Source organism: Pan paniscus, chromosome 7 (assembly GCF_029289425.2).
Source record: "Pan paniscus chromosome 7, NHGRI_mPanPan1-v2.0_pri, whole genome shotgun sequence".
NCBI lineage: Eukaryota > Metazoa > Chordata > Mammalia > Primates > Hominidae > Pan > Pan paniscus.
The window spans coordinates 16,723,602-16,741,596 of record NC_073256.2 but is presented as its reverse complement, the minus strand read 5'-3'; the positions used below and the strand labels follow the sequence as shown (position 1 = coordinate 16,741,596).

The window sequence follows — 17,995 nt, the reverse complement described above, 5'->3', positions numbered from 1 at the left end:
ACTGGATTGTGTGATTTTATTAATTTATTAACAGATCACAAGTTTTCTTTCAGTGTTTCCCAGTTAATTATTTCACATTCGCTTACAACCATTTGTAGAAAGGCGTTAGGATGCTTCTCTGGAATCAGCTTCAGCCAACGGCATGAATTCAGGACCCCAAATGGCGCCAACTCCTAAATCTCTTTAAACTCTTAGAATTACAACCCTGAAAAACCTCAGAGAAGCAATTATCCAAACAGCCTAAATGCAGCAAAAGGAAAATCAAAGCGGAAAGACTGAATGAAGTATGTGGAAGGCAGATATGAGTGCCGGCAGATGCATTATAGAATACAATCAAATATCTTCCTTAAATTGGCAAACGCTTCACGGACACTCCCTAACATACTGGGAAGAAACTTAGAGTCTTAGAGTCCACATAAGCCAACTTCATTCTGGCTTTCTAAAGAAAAGAATGTGGACAACACAACCATCCAAAACATGACCAGGCTTATCTTTATACAGAATGCGTGTTCAGCTCTCAAGTGAGATGGGTAAAATGATACTTAACCCCCAGCATCTTCTGAAGTTCTACTTATTATGTGCAATAGCATTACCTGGTTACTATAAATGCCCTGCTCTTCCTGTCACTCTGTCCCTGAAAAGGCTTTCCCAGTATTCTCAGAAATAAAAGTGTCTTCAAGTTGGAAACTCCACATGTTTGACTCTCCCTGTCTCTTTCTCTCTCTCCCTCTGTCTGCCAGATATCTTTCACAATAAAATGTTGGCACACTCCCTATGTGCATAGAATTGTCACAAGATGCCTGGGGAATGTAATATTAAGAAGGTTTTTGAGAACCTAAAGCTCTGATCCCCGGGGTAGGTCACAGACAATAGCTAAGCAGGACACAAGGGTCCCTTGTGTTCACCCAGCCATGCCACACTGACAGGTGCTCACCCCAGGCCCCCATCCTGCTGTCCAGTGGTGGCCAGTCCAGGGCCAGGGAAAGGACCACAATGTAAGGGTGACCCGAAATGGAAAAGCTGTGAAGCTGCATCGGTGAAGGGCACCAGCCCTGAAGACTGCAGAGTCTTTCCAGCCAGCTGAGTCATGCAAAGGAGAGAGAGAGCTAATCTAAGACAAACTTCTCTATCAGATCAGAAATACACACGAACCTCATGTCTGAAATAAAATCTGAGAACTGGCTGTCTCAGTTGGCTTATTCGTTTAACACTGCTTCTGTAAGATACAGAAGACATGGCCCCTAAAATCCAGTGTAGTAAACTTTCTTCTTGGCCTAGAAAGGGGTCTCAGAGCTCCCCAGTTCTTTCTCTGGCTGGACTGTCTTGCAATGTACAGGAGCCTCCATCCCGAGAGTCATCTTTATGTAATTAATCATTACAGACTGAAGGGAAGTCATGCAATCAGTCAAATGCATTTTAAAAGCTTAACTTTGGAACTCTGCCCTGCAAAGTTCTATGAAATCAGTTCAAAGCCTGAAAGAGTGTTTCATAAGTATACATTTTGTTATAACTACAATTAAGCAAGAGAGACATCTCCATGATGAAACAGACACACCGGAAAGCAGCCCACAGCGCCCCCAACAGCGAGGGACCCATCTCTGCTGTGCCAACAAGGAAGCTGTCTGGCTAGAGGCTGAGTAGCCCTCATCCCAAATGCTTGAGCTCTTCAGGATTTCCCATTTTTTGAATTTTGGAATACTTGCATTTATACTTACATTTCAACTCCCAAAACCCCAAATCTGAAAGGATCCAATGAGCATTATGTCAGCACTCAAAACAGTTCAGATTTTGGAGCATTTTCAGTTTCAAATTTGGGATGTTCAACTCACACCTGGGTTAGAACTGGTTCTTATTCCAGCTGGCCCAAGAAATAATAAAACTCAATCATCTCAAAAGTCATGATTCAAGCAGTCTTTATGTTACTTTTCCAACACACACACATTATTAAATTGTGTCCTTCTGAGGAGCCCCTTCCAGCAGAGGTGGTGGACCTATCGTATTCTGTCGTCGCCGCCGTCCCCCTGCGTGCCCTTTGGCTCACATTACAGAGCAAGTTGGCAGAGCCGGGGATGGTCTCAACATGGTACAGCACCGCACTCTCACTGGGAGGAATCACGAGGCCTCTCAGACACCACTGCATTGACATCACCTGCCACAGCCAAAAGCAGGCCAGCAGCTCCCTGTCCACCACCATCAGCGATGTTGTTTCTGACACCAAGATCTTCAGCTACGCTGTTGAGTAGCAGCAAGGCTGCATCAGGGGCTCGGGAGCCCTCCGCCACCCCCTCTAGGAGGCTCTGGGCAGCCCTTCCGGGAGATGGTCTCACAGCACTAAACGTGCCTGCCCTGCCGTGGGTCTCCCTGCAGAATGGACGTGGTGTCACACACCATGTGGGAAATAAGGTTAAGCAGGAGGCCCTTTTCTGTCTCAAATGATGTTAAAAGAAACTCAACATTAAGATTTTTTTTTTTCCAGAATGACCCATTACTGAAATTTTTACCTTAAAATAGATGGAGAGGAGTTGGCCTTTGGGTCTAGCAGTCCTCTGAGGCATCAGCAACTGCGGTGACTGTTAGGGTCAGATTTTTTTGGATGGGAAGTCAGGGATTTCCACAGGGATTCCTCCCACCACCACCATTTTGTGGTTGGCTCTACAATCAGAATTCCACTAAGAGGCTCCCTGAGGAGCGTCCATCCTTGTTACTGTGAAATTACTGAAACTCTCCCACCCCCCGCTGGAGGGTTTGGAAGGATTTTTTCCCTGGGTGATCGTCAACAAGGGTTTCCTGAGCCCACTTCTGGAGTCACAACCAGGCGACACAGAAAGTCAGCACTGCAGTTTCCATGGAAGGCACGGGGGGTGCGCGGGGGAGACAGGGAGTGACCAGTTTCCTCCTTGCTGGTAATTAGGAAATCATTTCATAAGAACAAGGGCTAATTAAATATAAATAGTATTAATTAAATGTAAATAATAAAATATATGTAGTATTTTCCCCCAGAAAATGTAAGTTTCTTCTGGGCCTTATAAATATCTAAACTTCTAAGTTTCTATACATTTCTTTACGATTAATACAAATTAAAAAATAAGATTTTGTATGATTTCCCAATGTGGACATTAGGATTTATTCAGAATTAAATATCATGCTCTATTTTAATAATACTGCTTGCTAAAAAGAGTCTTCCTTTCAAATCATTACAGTCAGCTTAATTTTTTTTTAAAGAATGCGTTCATTGACTTAGGGAGTTTATGTAAACTTCTGTGGTATGTTTTGCTTCTCAGTCCTTCAGCCGGGCGCGGTGGCTCAAGCCTGTAATCCCAGCACTTTGGGAGGCCGAGGTGGGTGGGTCACCTGAGGTCAGGAGTTCAAGATCAGCTTGGCCAACATGGTGAAACCCCATCTCTACTAAAAAAGTACAAAATTAGCCAGGCTTGGTGGCACAGGCCTGTAATCTCAGCTACTCAGAAAGCTGAGGCAGGAGAATCACCTGAACCCAGGGGGCGGAGGTTGCAGTGAGCCGAGATCACGCCATTGCACTCCAGCCTGGGCAACAAGAGTGAAACCCCGTCTCAAAAAAAAAAAATTCCTTCCAGCATCCTACACGCATTGCCTACGTCCCACCACACCCTGTTACACCACAGCGTCCCTGGGAATAGCGCCTGGGTGGGCCGCGCCCACATGGCCTCCATCAGCAGCAGAAAGATGCCATTCACACAGTTAAGTAGCCAATGAATCGCAAGGTTAATTAAGAAAGAAAAGCCATAAGTCTAAGAAAAATTATAGCATCTTAGAAACCTGTAGGGAATCTCAGGATTTTTGTTTGTTTGTTTTTTGAGACAGGGTCTTGCTCTGTCATCCAGGCTGGAGGACAGTCACACAAGCATGGCTCACTGCAGCTTCAACTCCTAGGCTCAAGAGATCCTCCTACCTCAGCCTCCCAAGTAGCTGCGACTATGGGGGTGCACCACCACAGCTGGCTAATGTTTGTATGTTTAGTAGAAACAGGATCTCGCTATGTTGCCCAGAGTGGTTTTGAACTTCTGGGCTTAAATGGTCCACCTGCCTCGGCCTCCTAAATTTGCTGGGATTACAGGTGTGAGCCACCATGCCCGGTCAGGATTTCTCTTTGATTCAGTGTATTGGTTCACTTTCAACTGTTGGTACAAATATTGCTTTTCAAGGTTATTTCCTCTCCAGGCCCAAATGAAAACAGGCCCACAGCTTCTGGGCAGGCAGGACCAAGGGTGGGTGAAGCAAGAAGGGAGTCGGTGCCGTCACTGACACCGATGCCCCGTGGAACTGGCCGTCCTCACACCCAGCCCTGATCCACATTTTCTCAGTATGCTTTAAGGCACAGAAAATAGTGTAAGGGGACCATGAAAATGTGCAGAATTACACAGCCTAAAGCTAGCCAGGAGGAAACACCACTCAGGAAATATATTTTCCTTGTAAAATGCAGCCCATATTTAACTTGGCCGTACGGCTACTAAAAGCAAGGTTCTGTGCTGTCCTGGGGAATGAGAAAAGTGGCTTCTGCTCTTAGTGTCTGCCTTCAGGATTCCTACAGTGGTTCAAGCAACGAGATACTACATGGATAAAAGAAAACTAAAGCCAATTGTAAGCAATATTTTCTGTGTAGTTTAGAAACGGGGAGGGTGTCTACAGCACGGTGGAGTTTCTTGAGTAACTGAATAAGTAAATGTTCCATAACATACCTAGCAAGATGCATTAGAGTGTCTGTCCCACCACAGCACAATGTATATACTCTTTTAGCTTTTTTTTTTTTTTTTTTTTTGAGACAACAATCTCACCCTTGTCCCCCAGGCTGTAGTGCAGTGGCACGATCTCGGCTCACTGCAACCTCTGCCTCCTGGGTTCAAGGGATTCTCCTGCCTCAGCCTCCCGAGTAGCTAGGATTATAGGCACCCACCACCACGCCTGGCTAGTTTTTGTATTTTTAGTAGAGACGGAGTTTCACCATGTTGGTCAGGCTGGTCTCGAATTCCTGACCTCAAGTGATCCGCCCACCTTGGCCTCCCAAAGTGGTGGGATTACAGGCGTCAGCCACCCCGCCTGGCCTCTTTCAGCTTGTTTTTTATGAAGGGCATCCTAAGAGACTAGCTGGACTGCAGTGTGACCTGACAACACGTGAGTCCGAAAGCACACAGAGCAGCGGGCGTCTATTTTGCCAGGCAGTGTTCTGGTGTGTGCTACATCATCCTAACACGTGGCACCCGCAGGAGCCTTCTGGGAGGGAGGTATTGTGATTAGCCATTTATGTGATTTCATCAATATGCATTTTATAAGCCATGCAGTTTTAAGGGGCAGAGCCAGAAATGAGCCAAGCAACTGGCTCCACTGCCCACACCATCAGCCACCGCGCCATGACACCTCTTGAGTCATTCAGACTCCCGGCCCTGTCTGAGCTGACGCCTGTCACAGCCATGCACGGGGCTGAGCAAAGCCTCTGGAATGTTCAGGCGGGTCGCCGGTTGCCCCTGCAACCTGTAGACAGAATCCAAGCAAGTCAGGGTGCTCTGCGCAGTTCTGAGCGTGACGCAGCAGGAGAGGGGGCAGCACTGGGATCCTGGGGCAGGCCCGGCCTCGCTCCACCAGCTGTCCCCCACCTGCCCTCCTGGGGGTCATTTAGGGGAATAACAGTAGGCTGAATCTCCTAGCAGGACTTAACTGGAAGAAGTAAAATTATTGGGAATTTCCTGAAGAAGAGCTTTTATACAATAGATATTCTTGAAGTCTAAGCTCCGTAGGCCGGTAAACAAAGTATTGAGCAATCTGCTCCCAACTCACCCGCCCTCATGCCTCACTCCCCTCTGTCCTACTGCACGAGCTCATGGAATTGCCTGTGGCTCCCCTGATAAACCATCTATGGGGTTTTGTGTGTGTGTGTGTGTGTGTGTGGTGTGTGTAGGGGATATTTGTGTATTCATATATTGATAGCTTTTGCCTGTGCAATTCTTGATGCCTAAGACAACCCCCATCCTGGTTTGAGCAGCAGAACTCTTGCTCATTGTTTAGGCTCAAGCTGCCATGGTGCATTCTCTAATAAGACTTCCTCACTTCCGGTTTTAGTTGCTCTACAGTCTGTGTTTGCAGAGAAAGTCTTATTTTAGCACCACATAGTATCATCACAGATAGGGAGGTGTATGTGTCATCCTTTTCCATAAAAACATAAAATTCACAGAAAGGAGGATTACCTTTCACTCTACCATTAGCACAGGCTGGACTCTGTAAGGGCAACTGGATGGATGGATGGATGGATGGATGGACGGATGGATGGACAGACGGATGGATGGATGCATGGATGGACAGATGGATGGACAGACAGATGGGTGGGTGGATGGATGGATGGATAGATGGATGGATGGATAGAAGGATGGGTGGGTGGATGGATGGATGGATAGAAGGATGGATGGGTAGAAGGATGGGTGGGTGGGTGGATGGATGGATAGAAGGATGGATGGATGGGTGGGTGGGTGGATGGATGGATGGATGGACGGATAGATGGATGGATAGACAGATGGGTGATTGGATGGATAGATGGATGGATGGGTGGGTGGGTGGGTGGGTGGATGGATGGATGGATGGATGGACGGACGGACGGACAGATGGATGGATAGATGGATGGACAGAAAGATGGGCGACTGGATGGATAGATGGATGGATGAATGCATGTTAGCTAGGGAAACTAAAACAATGGTAACTGAAAATACTCAGATGAAACCACAGAGGCCAGGCATGGTGGCTCATGACTGTAATCCCAGCACTTCAGAAGGCTGAGGTGGGTGGATAACCTGAGGTAAGGAGTTCGAGGCCAGCCTGGGCAACATGGGGAGACCCTTTCCCTACTAAAAATACAAAAAAAAAATTAGCTGAGAGTGGTGGCGTGCAGCATTTGTAGCCCTAGCTACTCGGGAAGCTGGGGTCAGAGGATCACTTGAGCCCGGGAGAGGTCAAGGCTGCAGTGAATCAAGATCATGCCACTACATTCCAGCCTGGGCAACAGAATCAGACCATGTCTCAAAAATAATAACAATAATAAAATAAAAGCAAGTTTTTAAACTACACAAAGAATGGCAGATTATTATCCACATGACAGCTTGAAGTAGGGGCTCACAAAAAAGGCTTTGAAAAAAATAAATAAATAAAAGAGATCAATAGTTATATATGGATGTTGGATTACAGCTAGGTTTTATTATCTCCTAAATAAAATGCTGAGTTTCAATATTTTCTAAAATAAATATATGCTGCTTTTATAATCAAAAAAACTTGTGGGTTTTAAAGTATAGACCAACTTGAAAAAGTCTTAAGATATAGAAAGAAAAAACAGTATGAAAATAAGGATGGGGATTGGGACGAATTTTTTTTTTTTTTTTACTCTTTACACATTCTTAAAAAATCTATTATGAACAGGCATGATTTTAAACTCATATTCCTAAACTATGGGGAGCATTTCTAACCTTGGGAAATCTCTCCAGGTACCTACACCTCCAGCCAGTGTTTCCCACCCCACCCCCGCTTCCAATTTAAGAAAAAGCCTCCACCGAGCTCGCTCCCCTCTCCTGGCATCCGTCTGGCCCTTCCTCCCCTGCCTGTTCCTCCTCTCTGAGTGTATCTGGGGGATGTGTGGGTCACGTGGAGGAATTAACATTTGTGTTTTTATACTGTGTGCAGGAACTGTGCAGGTGACATCAGTTACCACACAGTCTCCAAACACCCTGGGAGGCAGGCAGCGCTGCCACGTCTTACAGTTGAGAAAACCCGGGCTTAGGGATGAGGAAACTCACCCGTGCTCCCCTTCAGGCAGCGACAAAGCCCGGCAGGAACCTGCCCCTCTTCCTGGTGGAACGAACAGGTGGGGCCAGAGTCCAGGAGTGCGTGTCCTGGTTGGCAACAGGTGCTGCTCAGGCACCTTTCAGAAGAGGGAGGGTGGGTTTGAAAGTTAGACGTTCCTCAACTATAGGCCCTTGGGTACATGATCTCCCGTCTCTGGCACTTCCTCGTGCATGACGCCTGCCTCACTGTCTGTCTACCACGATGAAATAAGCACATATTTCACGCAATGGCAAAGCTCCAGGAAGGTCAAGGTGTTTGGAAGCCTTCCCTTTGGTGTCAGACACACCCAGGTCGGAGTCTCTTCCCTGTAACTTACTCCCACCAAGAGCCCAGGCAATTTGCTCCATTCAGTGATCTCGTCCTAAAATGAGAAGGCCCACTCACCGGTGGGCACCTTCTCTGCCACTCCATCACTGGGTTCCCTTAGGGCAGTGCAGGACCCCCAGGAAGCAGGCCTCGGGATCCTGGCTGAGCAGGTCACAGCTCATTGCCCACAAGATACCCTGAGCTCTTCTGACCTGGTGTAGGGAGAGCAAAGCCTCTGGCGATGCACAGGCCTCTGGGCTGATGCAGGAGCAAGGGCCCTGCCCTCATGGATCACAGAGCTGGAATCGAGGGAAAGCTCATTATCTCCAGCAGAAGAAAAGAAACAATGCACACAGCAGAAAACTTAAAAATGGGAAGAGGACAGGAGAGTGAGACCCCTGAAGCAAGGGGTGCCGAAGGACAGCTTCTGGGGGCTTCTGAGGTAAGTGCGCTAATAAATGCCACTTCTGGCTTAGGCTAGCGTGCGGGGATTCCCATCCTTGGAAACTGTAATCCTTTACCTAAAAGCAAACGCCTACTTCACCAGGCACTCCTGGAGTTAATTGGGGTGTGTATAAAGAGCACGGTGCAGCCGCTGCCCTAGCAAGCCTTCTCACATGCAGGCAGGAGTGCCTCCCAAGGACAAGGTCATTCCCAAACTAGAGAGGCCCCTCAGCAGGACAAGAAGAGGGCGCCAAGGCCCCGCAGCATCTACCCGGACAAGGCGCCAAGGCCTGGCAGCATCTACCCGGACAGGGCACCAAGGCCCAGTACCCACCCGGACAGGGCACCAAGGACCGGCATCTACCCGGACAGGGCGCCAAGGCCCGGCAGCATCTACCCGGACAGGGCACCAAGGCCCGGCAGCATCTACCCGGACAGGGCGCCAAGGCCCGGCAGCATCTACCCGGACAGGGCGCCAAGGCCCCACAGCATCTACCCAGACAGGGCGCCAAGTCCTAGCAGCATCTACCCGGACAGGGCGCCAAGTCCTAGCAGCATCTACCCGGACAGGGCGCCAAGTCCTAGCAGCATCTACCCGGACAGGGCGCCAAGTCCTAGCAGCATCTACCCGGACAGGGCGCCAAGTCCTAACAGCATCTACCCGGACAGGGCACCAAGGCCCAGCGGCATCTACCCAGACAGGGCGCCAAGGCCCAGCATCTACCCAGACAGGGCACCAAGGCCCAGTACCCACCCGGACAGGGCACCAAGGCCTGGCATCTACCCGGACAGGGCGCCAAGGCCCGGCAGCATCTAACCAGACAGGGCACCAAGGCCCAGCACCCACCCGGACAGGGCGCCAAGGCCCAGCATCTACCCGGACAGGCTCCCGGCATCTTCCTGGCAACTGTCCCATTTCAGTCTCACAGCTCACACACTTGAGACAGGCAGATCTACCAGCGTCTTCATTCCATAAATGAAAAAATGCTCAATGCACAGAAATACTAAGTTTCCAGTCTCAGAAGACTGAACAAAATAAGCAGCTGACCAACACCAAAGTTCAATATTCTCCTCTCTTCCTCTGTCTCTGGAGCCTTCAACAAGGGGCCTCAAAAAAAAAAAAAAAAAAACCACCTGAGACGTTGTTATCTGTTCCCTAGTGAGCTGTCCCTCACAAATTAGCAGGGATTCACCCCTGCTGGTCACAAGTTTAAGAGGTTTGGTCAGAGCCATGGATTCCAGCCCCTGTGGTCTCACCCCATGAGGATGCCTGCTTCCGACTCTGTGGTCAGGTTCGCAGACAGACGCAAGGGAGGTGAGTGGGCACTCGTGTGTCCGGCCCCTTAACCACTACCTGCTATGAGCTCTTTGGGGAGGCGATGCGTCGTGCAGGGAGGGGACACCTCAGCTGTGAAACCTGCTGCACGGATTTCCTGATCTGCTTCCTGTATCTGATTAACGGATTTTTTAAAAAATGCAAGCGTCTGAGATCCACGTGGTATGGAGCTTAGTGACTCCGTCATTCCTTCATTGCTGACATGACGATACACCTGCATGGACCACACTTGAAAGTAGAAGAGGAATGAGATGTCCTTGCACAGAAGTGTGCGATCAACTTGGTCCAAAACAAGATTGGACAGCGAGCCGCTGGCGCCTGTCCTCGCTCTAGTTATAACACAGCCTGTGCTCACTGGAATCGCAGATTTGGAAGTACTGAAAGAAAACTGGATGAAAATAAATCATTGTATTCATTCAAAAGAGCCTTTGATTCAGAGGAGTACAAATCTTACTCTAGGTTTCTGTGAGTGTCCTTGGGGTGGAAACTGAGAACACGTTGAAATAGGAAGCATCTGCCCTTCCCTGTGGCCCGACTCAAGAATTACTGATTCAGCCAAACATAAAGCGTGAATACCAAGGTCGCACCAGAGCACCAAGGCTCTGGAGAGAGGCACCGGCTGAAAGACTCTCCTGAAATGTCCAGCTCTGAAACCCAACTCTGAGCAATGTTTGGGTCAACTTGACTCTTTTAAAATAAATCTGTTTCATTTTAAAACTGAAATCAAAGTTGAGTGTCCTACCAGGATGCTCAGCTGGAATCGGAAATGAGAGAGTCCTGGGCTGAATAAATCCTACAATTGCTCACAACTGTCAATCTGTTAAATTCACATTTATATCTTAATATTGATAATTAATTAGCAATATTCATTCATTTGCTCATTTACTTAGCAGATATATATGAAGTATTTACAATGTGCCAGACAGTGCGCCAGCTACTAAAATGGTAGCAAGTAATGAGACAGACTTGGTCCCAGCCCCATGGGGCTCAAGCCTCAGTGCAGAAGGCAAGCGTTGAGCCACTGCACACGTTTGAATGGATTCAGGAACCAGGACAAAGGCTTGAAAAGACTAGCAAGAAGACTCCAGGAGGGGCTAATATCCAGAATCTACAAACAACTCAAACAAATTTACAAGAAAAAAGTCATCAAAAAGTGGGCAAAGGATATGAACAGACACTTCTCAAAAGAAGACATTTATGCAGCCAAAAAACACATGAAAAATGCTCATCATCGCTGGTCATCAGAGAAATGCAAATCAAAATCACAATGAGATACCATCTCATGCCAGTTAGAATGGCAATCATTAAAAAGTCAGGAAACAACAGATGCTGGAGAGGATGTGGAGAAACAGGAACGCTTTTACACTGTTGGTGGGAGTGTAAACTAGTTCAACCATTGTGGAAGACAGTGTGGCGATTCCTCAAGGATCTAGAACTAGAAATACCATTTGACCCAGCCATCCCATTAGTGGGTATATGCCCAAAGGATTATAAATCATGCTGCTATAAAGACACATGCACACGTATGTTTATAGCAGCACTATTCACAATAGCAAAGACTTGGAACCAACCCAAATGTCCAACAATGATAGACTGGATAAAGAAAATGTGGCACATATACACCATGGAATACTATGCAACCATAAAAAGGATGAGTTCACGTCCTTTGCAGTGACATGGATGAAGCTGGAAACCATCATTCTCAGCAAACTATCACAAGGACAGAAAACCAAACACCACATGTTCTCACTCAAAGGTGGGAACTGAACAATGAAATCACTTGGACACAGGGCGGGGAACATCACACACTGGGGCCCGTCGGGGGCTGGGGGGCTGGGGGAGGGAAAGCATTAGGAGAAATACCTAATGTAAATGACGAGTTAATGGGTGCAGCAAACCAACGTGGCACATGTATACATATGTAACAAACCTGCAAGTTGTGCACATGTACCCTAGAACTTAAAGTATAATAATAATAATAATAATAATAAAGGCTCCAAAAGATAAGGACAGATGAACCTGGTTCTACTGTGGTGACAGGTGCATCCTCCCAGAATGTGAAAGTTATGCTGCAGCATGAGAGAGGAGCAGGAGAGCAGCCGGAGAAGTCCTCGAGGTACAGACAAGCTTGACAGGTTCTAGACACCGAGGGTGGCCGGAGCGCAGGGGTGCTTGGGGTCTGGCGGGGCCAGCACAAGGGCCCGGTCACCTTGACCACAATGGGATCTGCTGACGGCGTTTAAAGAAAGGAAGCAGTGACGGGAACAGTAATATGATCAGTCTTGGGTTTTAGAAAGATTGCTTTGTGTCCTTTTCTACAAAAAACGATTGACTGAGCGACTCCTAGATGGGTTTTGTGTCACGCTAACACTGTTCAAATAAATGACCTAGATCTGCATGTCTCAACGTGAGTCAATTTCATAAACAAAATTTTGAATTTCGGAAGGTTTGCAGTTGCAAAAAGATACTGGATAATTCTATTTACGTATATTTTAAACATTAAAAAACACCTATGTCTTTTATGGAAGTGTAAAAACAGAGAGAGGAAGGACAGGCATGGATTCTTGTGTATTGATCACTTCTGAAGAGGAGGCCGGGGACGGGACCACAGGGCTTCCAGTGTCTCTGTTCACCACATAGACCGTATCATTCAGGTTCCTTCTTTGTGTATGTGTGTGTGTGTGTGTGGTTTTTTTTTTTTTTTTTTGGAGACATAGGGTCTCCCTATGTTGCCAGGCTGTCTTCAACTCCTGGGCTCCACTGGTCCTCCTGCATCAGCCTCCTGAAGAGCTGAGATTACAGGAGTGAGGCACCATGCCTGGCCTCATCTAGTTTCTTACTAACAAACAAAAAATATTTGAAGCCTAAGTGGCAAAATGATAACATGTATTAAATCTTAGTGGGATCCATGAGTGTTTCTTTATATTGCATTATGGTGTTTGAAATATTTTACAATTTAAAACGTAATGCCATATGTTTAAACAACTACCATTATTTATCAATTAAGTAATCTGGCCTGCTAATAAAAATGAATGCAAACCATACAACCTTAAACACACCTAAGTACAGTTAATCACCAGGTAAGAATTCTTCATGCCTCTGCCGCTGAGTAACTTAGTTACTAAAAGTTCCAGCCAAGTGGAAATACGGGAATCTAAATAAAAACTCGTGTTTTGTCCTTTTTAAAGTTCTGAGCTGTTGGTTTCATAAAAGAGAGACTTGTCCAAGATTACAGACAAGTTATGGCAGAGTTGGATGTAGAACAGATTCCCAAACTCTGCCTTTTCTAATAATCTCATGGGTTTATTTGCATCGTTGGTATAAACTGAAAGGAGGGCAGAAACCCGTCTCCTACTTCTTTTTTGTGTTTTGTTTCAGTTAAGATTTGACAGAGTCCCAATTCTACTGCAGCTGCATCATCAAAACTGTCAGCATGATTCTCAAAAGTAGGATATTCAGCTTGTACTTGCCGCTCAGACTTTGTGATGGGGGAACAATGACCATTCGCTGCTTTAGATCCAGGGAAAATGCCTGAGATCCCCAAAGGCAAGCACACCGTGGCCAACCCCAAACCAGCCAGGTGACTGAGTGCAAAGGGAAGGAAGGCTGATGACATGAGAATTGATTTGTCATTGTTACTGATATTTTAGCTACTATTTTTGATGCAGAAATCAAGACTTGTGGTCTGTCAAACAAGAGTGCAGTTACGTGAGCAGGAAGAGACCGTTTCATATCCAGATGGTCCTGCAATTGCCAGGCAGGAGTGTGGATGCAAAACCGATGTGTCTACAATTATAGCTTGAGACTGAATGGGAACAATCTGATGTTATCATTCGTTCTTTACAAACTCTTTTAACGTCTCACTAAATATGATTTATAGATGAAGGTTGTCAACATACTGGTTTTTACTTCATTGTTTGTTAGAGACAAGGTCTCACTCTGTCACCCAGGCTGGATTGCAGGGGTGCAATCATGGCTCACTGCAGCCTGGGACTCCCAAAGCACTGGGATTCACAGGCATGAGCCAATGCACCTGGGCAACATATTTTGATTTCGTTTTTTTTGTCTAAAATGCAGGTTTGAAGTTAACAACTGTAGCGTGTTCGGGGTGAGATGAGAGAACAGTTCAGTCTCACAAAGGTTATTATTTAGGAAAACAAGGATCCCACCTTGGCAAACGCCACATGGCACCCAGGCTGGACCCTGAGCAGGCTGCTGTGTGCGGCTTGCCGGGCGCCAGGACAGACGCTGCTGTGGAAAAGCATCTCCCCCGGAGACCGTCCAGTGTTCGGAATTCCCGAGGGGGAACCCCTAAGTGCATGAGACAGTTTCAGAGGAATAAAGCCAGGTGGCGCGGGAGTCGGCCAGGTCAGGCAGGCTGCCTCTCTGCAGAGAAGCAAAGCACACCCTGATCTTTGCTCTGATGAGCTCCTGACAGCTCACCCTCACCAAGGTCTGTGTGGGCTCCACCAGTGGACACCTCACGAGGTGCTCTCCTGTAAGAGCTCTGCCTTCTCCTGCCGGGTCACCTGCGTTCGGCCATCGGCCACCCTCTTTGGGGGTCTCCAGTGAGCCGCCTCCCACTCTGACTGGCTGTCGGCAACAGGAGTTCCTACAGAAGGGCTTCTGATTTTGTACAGGGGCTTCCGAGGACCCAGGGCATACTGTGGATGCCCCTTAGAGCATGAGAATGCAATACCTGATCAGACTGCCACGCCATTCCACCCTGATTCAAAAGCACATGACCTTGTAATCGCAGCGACTCAGGCTGTGAAACACCCTTATGTTGGGCTTTGCAAACAGAGACGCTTTCAGATAACAGCCGAGAAGGCCAAACAGCAGCAACGTGGCCTGAAACGTACGTGGCCTTAAAGTGGGGTTTCATTTCCAATGATCGGCTGCCACTTTTGTTTAATGATACGAGATTTTACTGCAGGAGATGCCACTAAACTAATCACAGTTTGTTTCAAAAGTCTGCCACATCTGCCCAAATGCTATGAGTTCCTGCTCCTGCGGGAAGTCAAGTTTTGAGTGCCTATCACACATGTGCTTTTTAGGGGGCCACTCACCTAGCTGTTCATGTGTGACTTTTCATTAGTTTTTAAAAATTTTTTTAGAGACGGGGCCAGGCGTGGAGGCTCATGCCTGTAATCCCAAAACATTGGGAGGCTGAGGCGGGGGGATCACAAGGTCAGGAGACTGAGACCATCCTGCCTAACATGGTGAAACCCCGTCTCTACTAAAAACACAAAAAATTAGCCAGGTGTGGTGCGGGTGCCTGTCGTCCCAGCTACTTGGGAGGCTGAGGCAGGAGAACGGTGTGAACCCGGGAGGCAGAGCTTGCAGTGAGCCGAGATCGCGCCACTGCACTCCAGCCTGGGTGAAAGTGCAAGACTTTGTCTCAAAAAAAAAAACAAAAAAAAAACTTTTTTAGAGATGGGGTCTCACTATGTTGCCCAGGTTGGTCCCGAACTCCCGGGCTCAAGTGATCCTCCCACCTCGGCCTCCCAAAGTGTTTGGATTACAGGCATGGGCCACTGTGCCTGGCCCACGTGTGACTCTTTTTTTATTTTTTTAAATTTTTTTCAGACGGTCGCTCTTGTTGCCCAGGCAATGGCGTGATCTTGGCTCACTGCAACCTCTGCCACCCAGGTTCAAGTGATTCTCCTGCTTCAGCCTCCGGAGTAGCTGGAACTAAAGGTGCCTGCCACCACGCCCAGCTAATTTTTGTATTTTTAGTAGAGACGGAGTTTCACCTTGTTGGCCAGGCTGGTCTCAAACTCCTGACCTCAGGTGATCCACCCACCTTGGCCTCCCAAAGTTCTGGGATTACAGGCGTAAGCCACCACGCCCAGCCCCATGTGTGACTTTTTCCAGTTTGTATGTTAGACTTCAATAAAATTTTCTTTAAAAAGCAATTCCTGCATCCAAGCAGTCTCCAAATTAATTGGGAGAGATAAGCTAAACACATGTGAAATACATTTCAACATTCATGGTCTGACTTGCACAAGACTGCCCCAGGTCCCGTAGGGACAGTGGGAAAAGTCATCAGCTTGACCCTCATGGAGGTGCCACCAAGCACAACTAGTGAAGACCAAAAGCAGAAAAGATGCATCATGAGGTCATGCAGCCAGTGCTGAGGGGGGTGTTACGAGATAACCCGACGGATGATGGAAATAGGGAACGAGACACTCCCCAGCGCCCTGGTCAGGTCACGGAGCGGTGGCAGGCACAGGGTTACGAGGAGCACCCAGCTGCCTGGGACAGGACTTCAGGAAGAGGAGCATCGTGACTGGGGACAGATGTATGGTGGCTGTTACATCCTGGCTGAGAAGTTCAGCTGTGATGACCTGGCCTAGATGACGTCATCCTTTTTGGAGCATGGGGGTGCACACAGGGTGGCAGGAGAGGCGGCAGGACTCACTGGGGACACAGCAGACTATGCCCAAGGCTGCCAAGTTCTAGGTGTGGCTCTGCTTTTGTGGGTGGCACAGAAGTGAGTCCATCCAACTCATGGCCTCTAGCAGGTCACTGCTGCCTCGGGGCACACACACCCAACATGTGGCAGGAGGGGACTGGGTACGGTCAACATTATCTAAACCAAGCCTCACCCAGGACATCAAAAGAGCCCACCTGGCTCATGCCTGTAATCCCAGCACTCTGGGAGGCCGAGGTGAGTGGATCACTTGAGGTCAGCAGTTCAACACCAGCCTGGACAACATGGCAATACCCCATGTCTACTAAAAATACAAAAATTAGTTGGGCATGGTGGTGTGTGCCTATAATCCCAGCTACTCAGGAGGCTTAAACCTGGGAGGTGGAAGTTGCAGTGAGCTGAGATCACACCACTGCACTCCAGCCTGGGTGACACAGTGAGATCCTGTCTAAAAAAAAAAAAAAAAAGTGCTCAGCAACTCATACTAAAAGTTTACTTCTGATGAATTGGCCCCTTTGGCATTATAAAATGCTGCTTGCATTATACAAAGCTTCTGAGTGCTGCTTGACAGTTTTAACTTGAAGTGGATTTTATCTTATATAAGCATAGCTCCCTCTGCTCTCTAATGCTTTCCATTTGCGTGGAGTATCTGTTACCATCCCTTCACTCTCAACCTGTGTTTCCTCAAAGGCCAGCGGGTCTCTTGTAGGCAGCATATAGTGGGGTCTTATATGTTTTTTTTTTTAACCCATTCATGCACTCTATGTCTCTTGATTGGAGAACTGAATGCATTTATGTTCAAGGTAATTATGATAGGTAAGAACTTACTACTCCCATTTTCTTAATTGTTTTCTGGTTGTTTTGTAGGTCTTTTGTTCCTTTCTTCCTCTCTTGCTGTCTTCCTTTGTGATTAGACTTTCTCTTGTGGTATGCTTTGATTCTTGACTTTCTACCTTTTGTGTACCTACTGTAGGTTTTTGCTTTGTGGTCACCATGAGGCTTACATAAAATACCTTATAGTTGTAACAGTCTATTTTAAGCTGACGATTTAACTGATTCAATAAAATAACTCTACACTTTTAACTCCTGCCCCCCACCCATTTTATGCTTTTGATGTCACAAATGACAGCTTTTTGTGCTGTATATCCCTTAACATATTACCATAGCTGTATTAACCAGGGTTCTCAAGAGAAGCAGAACCAACAGGAAGGCTAGATAGACCGGTAGATGAGAGGGGATTTGCTAGGGGAACTGGCTCACACAGTTATTGAGGCTGAGAATCCCACAACAGGCTATCTGCAAGCTGGAGAACCAGAGAAGCCAGTGGCATGGCTCAGTTTATTGTCAGAGGTCTCAGAACCAGGGAAGCGAATAGAACAACTCAGTCCAAAGCTGAAGGCCTGAGAACCCAGGGGACCACTGATGCAAGTCCCAGAGTCCAAAGGCTGGAGAACCTTGAGCTTTTATGTCCAAGGGCAGAAGAAGACGGTGTCCCAGCTCCAGGACAGGGGAGAGTGGGAGAGGCAGAGAAAGAATTTGCCCTTCTTCTGCCATTTTCTTCTATCTGGGCTCTCAGACAATTGGACGGTACTGAGGGCAAATCTTCCTCACACTGGTTC

At 47.4% G+C, this 17,995-nt stretch overlaps 2 protein-coding genes across 2 annotated transcripts in view; both read right to left on the bottom strand.

Moving 5' to 3' along the window:
• KBTBD11 (kelch repeat and BTB domain containing 11) overlaps positions 1-17,995 on the bottom strand; it is a 32,923-nt gene that overhangs the window by 7,058 nt on the left and 7,870 nt on the right. The window lies entirely within an intron of this gene.
• The window catches only part of MYOM2 (myomesin 2), a 178,365-nt gene that overhangs the window by 152,509 nt on the left and 7,861 nt on the right, over positions 1-17,995 (bottom strand). The gene's annotated exons all lie outside the window — the stretch shown is intronic.